General features: G+C 44.9%; 1 protein-coding gene across 8 annotated transcripts in view; it reads left to right on the top strand.

The window, feature by feature from the left end:
* Nucleotides 1-936: 936 nt before the first annotated feature.
* The window catches only part of NIPBL (NIPBL cohesin loading factor), a 152,472-nt gene continuing 147,408 nt past the window's right edge, over nucleotides 937-6,000 (top strand). For all 8 annotated transcript variants that reach the window (XM_055790416.1, XM_055790412.1, XM_055790415.1 and 5 more), the window contains exon 1: nucleotides 937-1,468. The gene's annotated coding sequence lies outside the window, so the exon portion shown is untranslated. The remainder of the gene's footprint in view (nucleotides 1,469-6,000) is intronic.

Raw genomic sequence — 6,000 nt, 5'->3', positions numbered from 1 at the left:
CAGAGTTTTACCTGTACAGAGGAACACCAGAAAATCTTTCAGACCAGGACATTCCCTTTCTCCAAACGCTCCTTCACAACCCACGATTAAAATATTTCCAGTAAATCTGGTGGCGGTGGGGAGCATCACCCTCCATCGAAGGACCCTTTACCCGAACGTCAGCATTCTCCCCCGTGCTCGTCCAAAAAGGTTGTTTTTAAAAGCCACTCCATTTCGGTATGTCCAACTGGAAGTCCCTCGCCCCGGCAACGCTTTCAGCATCTGGTGTTTCAGTTCCTGCGACACGGCCTCTCGACCCGCACAGACGGACATGAGCAGTAACTCCAGCAAGTGTCCCGGGTCTGACACATCGCGCCCGCTGGGGGGGCGGGGGCGGGGGGACACGGGCACGAGTGCCGCCTTTGTGCCTGCAATTTAAAGCGCCTTTTTAGGCCTGCCTCCTGCGAGGCGGCATTTTGCAGTCCTCCTCCCCACCATCCTTGGGGAAGACAAAAATAAAACCCCAGAACGTGTGCTGGTTTTTTCAAGGGCCATTTCTTCACAAATCGCCGGCAGCCTTCCTCCCGGCGCAGGCCTAGGCGTGAACTCCGGTCTCGTTGCGCGCACTAGAAGGGCGGGGGGTAGGGGGGGGGAAGAGAAACTCAGGCAGCAGCCGCAGGGGTGGGGAAGGGGAGAGACGGCTCCGCAGCGGAGCCTCAGCGGTGCCTGCCGCCGCCAGCCGAGGCGCGGCGCGGCGGAGGGAGCCGCTCCAGCTGCGGCAGCGCTGGGCGGGGAGCGGCGCCGCGCCGAGCAGCGCGGTGGCGGCGGCGGAAGCGGCGCTGGTTGCGCGAAGGGGGGAGCGAGCGGGCGGCGAGGCGGCAGCGGAGGGAAGGGGGAGGCTGTTGGTGTTTGGCGCCGGTGGAGGGAGTCATTCCTGCAGCGGCACTTCCGGTCGGCATTTTGTTCTGAGAGGGAGCGAGAGAGACACACACAGGATCCTTCCCCCTCCTCCTCTTCCCCCTACCCCCCCGCTCGGTACCGACTCACCGTGCCCAGGCTGCCCCCTCCCCCGCCCTGCTGCGCTCGCACACACTGAGGGAGCGGCGGCGGCGGCCCCCTGGCAGCGCTGCCCCCCCGGCCACCCCCCTGCTCCCCCGCGGCTCGGAGTGTGTCTCGGAACCAGTTCGGCGCGGCCCGGCCCGGCCCGGCCCGTGTTGATGTTGTGAAGCAGGCTCAGGGGGAAGGGATTTGTCTCGGCCGCTCACCCCCCGGCTCTACATGTTCGCTGCACTGAGGAGGAGACGGAAGAGGAGCCAGCCCCCCTCCCGGCCCGGATTATTGTTGTTATATTATCTCCCCTCCTCCTCCTGCTCCGCGGCGGCGGCGGCGGCGGCCCAGCGGCGGCGGCGGCTCCTCTGAGGAGGGAGGGGGGCGGATTTCTCTCCCCCTCTCTCGGATTCTCGTTGGATTCAGACGCCGATTTGCTCAGGTAATCCCCCCTCCTTGTCTCCCCTTCCCCTCCCTGCCCTCTCCAGCAGCGGGCCGGGCCTCCCAGCCCAGGCGGCCCAGCACTGCCGGGAGCGGAGGGGATTAGCATTTATCCGGGGTAGAAGGGAGTAAGTGGCAACCGGAGGTGTTTATTTCGCGGCCCCCTTTCCTGCTCGCTCGGGTTTGGCGGAGGAGATTGGTTCCTCCCGGGCTGCCGGGAGGCCCGGGCCCGGTGGAGAGCGCAGGCCCGCCGGCCAGCGCCTTTACTCCAGCTCGGGGATTAGAAAGGCGAAGCGGCTTCTCAGTGACAGGCCTCAACCCGGAGAGGAGCAGCAGGAGGAGGAGGAAACAATACAATTAGCCGCAAATGTGCACTGATCCTTTGCCATATTTACAACTTCACCTAGGGCAAGGAAGGAAGGTCCCAGCGCAGACAGCCCTCTGAAGTGGGGAAGGAGTAAGTGGAGGAATAGAGGAAAGAGAGACAATGTAAATAGCCAGGAACAAAAATACCACCTCACTTCGCTGTTACCTTCTCCTTCTAACCAACTGCGTTCTGAACGTTCAAAAGTTCGAATGCACGTGGATTTATAATGTGTAGAGGTTTAGTCTCTAAATAATGCAGCGATTGATTAGTGTTCTAATCACTTAGTATATTTATAGCATAAAACTAGCGCTTGTGGGATGATTGACACAACACGGACACCTGCAGACCCAGAAAATATAGATAGGCAAGCATATTGTATCAGGTACTCCACACAATCTTAGTGTCTTTGTACTGTATTCGTTACAAGAATATGTGGTAAATTCACAAGGAATACTATTTTATGCTTTTAAAAAACAGAAAATGGGAGGGGGATCGTCTGCAGCGTCCTGCATTTATGACATTTAAAGGACCAAGGTGAAAATGAAATCTTACCCAAATTTGAGAACCAAACGTAAATTTAATTAAGTGAAAAGTGAGGAACGCTTAAAAAGTGTCATCCTTTCTTGTCAGGCCATACCACTTTGAGGTCCTGAGATTGTTATTGGCTGTTTGTGTCCATGATGTTTGAATATGTAATTAGGTGTCATTTTAGCAGGTCAAATCAAATGTGTTTTGCAAATGACTGTTGATGAAGTGACAGATCTTTGTAAATAAATGGTAGCTAATTTACAGTGAAGTATATCTTGGACTTACGCGTGGTAGAGTTGAGAGTGTTAGAAAAACTGAGGTAGATCTAAAACTGTGAAGTAGTAAAAATAGTCCTACAGAAATTACATAATTCAAGGAAATTATGAGATACGAAGTTTCATCTTGCACATGGACAGGAAGCTTGTACATGGCAAACAAGTAATTAACATTATATAATTTGTCTATGTTTCAGCAGATTTTTAGTCCTTCAGGTAGATTCGTTGTAATAAGAAGTGGTTAATGTATCCAATAGAGTAACTTTCTGGTGTATTGTGTTTAGAGTCTTATAATAAAACTGTGCTGTCGTGCCTCTGAGTGCCCTGATACATGTTTAAAAGGGTGAAGTTAATATAGCTGTCACGTAGAAGGCGTGTTTTTAATGCTGTAAATCCGTGTAGTAGTCAGTAGCGTGTCCGTGATTTGTATTGGTCAGGGAGCAGTTTGAATTTTAAAAAGCCTGAAGATCCTGCTGAGCCCCAATCCCGGCCTCCCTCCCTCCCACTAATCTCCCATTCCTGTCTTTGTGCTGCCTGGTCCTGTTAAGACACTGTTTGCAACAGGGCCTCAGGCCTACGTGCGTGGAACCATTTACACTTCGAAAAAGCAGCTTTTTATTTTTAAACTTTGTGAGTTGCAGAGGGAGCCACTGGTTGTCTCTAACAGTCCCTGTCTCAGTGTGTTGCAGCAGAATTCCTGTTTTCTCTTGGTCCTTGGCATGCGTAGAGGCCGAGTGTAACTCTGCTCTACAGGAGAGAAAGGACTGTGCAGAAGTAGTTGTAGTTCTTGGGTAGTTTTCATCATCAGGAAGCGACATTAGCTCTAGTGTTTTCTTTCTTCTGTTTCAGACAGCTCTCATTTTAAGAGAAATGGTTTTGTTAAGCTAACGGTAGTGAACTTCTCAAATTTATTTTTCGTTTAAGGAGGTTTGTTTTAAATATACCAGATAGAGCAGGAAATGAGCTACTGTAGTTATGTAGTTCCTGTCAAATTTATCTTGCCAGTGTTGTGTTTGTGGCACTTTTTTTTTTTTTTAAATCAGAAAGCATGCACTTTTCTGGTATGAAAATTAGGCATATTTATGGAGGAAAATTTAAGATACTGTTTACTTGTGATTTGTAATGAGTTTTTTGGTTTTGTTCTTCTGAGCCACATGGATTAATCCTGAATTAGTTGCTTTATCACAGCCTATGTTGTAAATATCTTTATATCAGAAAAATATATTTAGAATACAGTAAATATTTTATGTGGAAATATTTAGAAGACTGCTTATTTTTGGTTTAGACTTTATTTTTTAGCACACTTAAGAGTGTGTGTGTGAAGCAGGACTGTGTCACTTTCATAGTACTTTTTCCCAGATGTTAGTTTGTACTGGTCCACTCTTTATCACAACAGCTAGCTACTTAAGGAGGAAGTAGTTACTTTATTCGTGTTCTAGAAATACAAAATTAATTATTCTGAAATTATTGCCTGAAAGAAGAAAATACTTTCTTGTTACCTTTTATTTTGTACTTTTGACTGCCTTGTACATTTTGAATTTGTTTCCTGTGTACATGTTTTTGTTCTTTTTCCCTCTCAACTTAAATGTTTTACCTGAAGTTATTCCAACAAAAAAATCTTTCCCTGAGGCCTTTTTCTGTCTTTTAAAACTGTTTTTATACTTCTTAAAAATAAAGACATAGAAGCAGGCATACCAGTAAATATTTTTTTTTTTTTTGCATTTGAAATGTTTAAATTTTGGTTTAGGAGAAACAGAACACAATCAGAGAAACAAAATTATATCACTAGAACCCTTTGCAGATCCCTGTTCTCCTTAGGCGTACAAGTACCCCTGTGCAATCTTATTGCATGTTTGAGACTCCATATACATTAATGTTCACATGACTCTTCTTGTAGAATCAAGGCAATAGATAGTAATTTATGCTTTCTAGAAATTGTTTTAGAGGAGTGTATGAATGTTGGACACTGACAACAATTATGGGCATACTTAATTGGAAAAATATGAGTAGTGATATCTTTAGAATTTGCTGTCTGGTAGGTATGAGGTGGATCATGCGGTGTTAGGGTAGCTATTCAGTGTCACAAAATTGCTAGAAATACTTAACATCTGAAAAAAATGGCCATTTAAATGTGATACTGCTTATTTTCAATCTTGTTGTTCATACACCTTTATTATATGTAGTACAGATTAGGTTAGTTTCTGACTTTGGATCATCAGCAGTAACAAACACTTAGTTGCACTGAGTTACCTAGTAGGAAATGCTTGAAATTGGTGATACCTGTGTGTTATTGCTAATAAGCCTGTATAACAACAATCCTTTTTAATAATCACTCTTTCTGAAATTACAGTTGTTAAAGGATTGTATTCTAAAAACCTTTAATATAATTCGTCTGGATTTGTGTTTTTATTTTTTTTTAGTGTTGCAAGCATACTTCTTAGTAGCTTATCCTGACCCTCAAATTATATGTGAGAGTTGTGTTTTATATTGACGTCTGCTGCACCCCAGGAGTGAGGAAGTTGTGTTTCATGAGGTTGTGCAGGATCTGTGATTTGTGTCTCACTTCCTGTCCCTGCGGTTCACTATGGAAAATCTCACTAGGAAAAGGGAGAGGAGAACGGATTTTGGCCCAGTTGTTTGTAGAATCAAAGAGGAATTCCAGTCAAATTGAAAGTGATTATTGATACTGTACTTGAAGGTGACTACTTGGTTTACACAAATAACTTTAAAAAATGTAAACATAGAAGGCCATTTTTCATGCTAAAGTCAGAAAAAATTTAGAAACATTCATTTTTATGGCCTTTAGTATTTGTATCTGTTGGTTTAAAGTGCTTTTCCAATTGGAGATCAAAATTCTCTATATGGGTAGATATTTTAATTTTTCATATTACTTTGATTACTTTGATACTGTGGTTTGATTTGGAGCACTTTGTGTTTTGTACCAGTGTGTATATGTAGACATGCAATGCATTTTAGATGAACAATGTCAAAAACGCTAGGTTGCAAAGTAAGGAACTTAGAGAAGGAAACAGCAGACAAAGACTACAGAAGCAAACATAACCTAGCCCCCTTCTCCATGCACTGGGCCTTTAACTACATTATTGTATTCCACTTTACCCTTGCAGCCTCAGGTCAGTGCCTCATACATGGGAAATGCCAGTTGACTGGTATACTGTTATAACCCAGTTTATATATTTGTTTTTCTTTGTCATTCAGTGTGCAACCTGCTGCCTCATTACCTGCTGTAAATACCCAAATCTTTCCTGGTGAAGTGTTTTCACCTGTTAATTTGTCTCAAGGAATTGTCTCAAAAATAATAACTGTCTCAAAAAAAAAAAAAAAATGTCTCAAAATAAATAGCCA

Source organism: Falco peregrinus, chromosome Z, assembly GCF_023634155.1.
Source record: "Falco peregrinus isolate bFalPer1 chromosome Z, bFalPer1.pri, whole genome shotgun sequence".
NCBI classification, from domain to species: Eukaryota; Metazoa; Chordata; class Aves; order Falconiformes; family Falconidae; genus Falco; species Falco peregrinus.
The sequence above is the reverse complement of the archived record's forward strand: the minus strand, read 5'-3'. Positions and strand labels throughout refer to the sequence as shown.